Below are 1398 nucleotides of genomic sequence, written 5' to 3' on the forward strand. Positions count from 1 at the left end.
AGAAGTTGAGATCATCATGATTGTTCGCTTGGTCGCAATAAGACGCTCCCAAAGCATGAAAATTGAATCGGAGGAATTCTCAACTCCTTCTCCACTCAAGCCCCGAACCATTCGGGGGCTAATGATGAAGCTATGTACCTAGGGTAGGGTCATAGACCTGTCCTAGACACCCTCCCTTAGGACTCCATCTTAAAGCCAGAAGCATTCAAGGGATAACATCATCCACTCGACTGCAAGTCACTCCACTCGGAAGATTCAAAGTCACTCGACCACAACAGTTGTCACTCGATAAAAAGAAGACCTAAAGTCACTCTGCACAGCAACGGTCGAGCATTTACTTCATAGACTTAATAGACATTTATATCACTTAATTGCTAGCGTTACCAGTAACGTTCCTCTCTTAATGTACATTGAACCGTGTGTAACGGAGGGGAGCTGGGGTCCTGGCGCACTCTATATAAGCCACCCCCTCCTCTGGGACAGGGGTTCGCATCTTTTGTAAACACACACATATACACAATCCAGTCGACCGCCTCCAGGCACCAAGACGTATGGCTGTTACTTCCTCCGTGAAGGGCCAGAACTTGTAAACTCGTGTGTACAACTACTCCATAGCTAGGATCTTACCTCCTCATACCTACCCCCCATTCTACTGTCAGTCTTAGATCCACGACACCAGCCACCTGTGTGCGAAGCATGTCGGTAGAAGCAGTCTCATGAACGCAGTCATGTAATGTCGGTCTGGGCCGCTTCATCCAACAATACCACCGAATCAAAGTAAGACGTTGGTGGTAAGCAGTATGACTATTATCACCCACAACTCTTTGTGTTCTACTCGTGCATATAACATCTACGCATAGACCTGGCTCTGATACCATTGTTGGGGAACATAGTAATTCAAAAAAAATCCTATGATCATGCAAGATCTAACTAGGATATGCATAGCAACGAGAGGGGAGAGTGTGTCCACATACCCTCGTAGACCGAAAGCGGAAGCGTTTAGTAACGCGGTTGATGTAGTCGAACGTCTTCACGATCCAACCGATCCAAGTACCGAACGTACGGCACATTCGTGTTCAGCACACGTTCAGCACAATGACGTCCCTCGAGCTCTTGATCTAGTTGAGGACGAGGGAGAGTTCCTTCAGCACGACGGCGTGGCGACAATGATGATGAAGTTACCGGCTAAGATATTGTCTGTTGTGCCTCTGGGGTGCCCCTGGGCCTTTGTATATAAAGGGGGGGAGGTGGCCGGCCATGGGGGGCGCGCCATGGTGGGACTCCTACTTGGACTCCTAGTCTAAGTAGGATTCGCCCCCTCCTTCCTTCAACCGGAGAGGGAAAAGGGGAAGGGAGAGAGAGGGAGAAGGAAAGAGGTGGAGCGCCCCCTCCCCTAGT

The sequence above is a fragment of the Triticum urartu genome, chromosome 2A (assembly GCF_056163025.1).
Source record: "Triticum urartu cultivar PI428250 chromosome 2A, HENAU_Tu73, whole genome shotgun sequence".
NCBI lineage: Eukaryota > Viridiplantae > Streptophyta > Magnoliopsida > Poales > Poaceae > Triticum > Triticum urartu.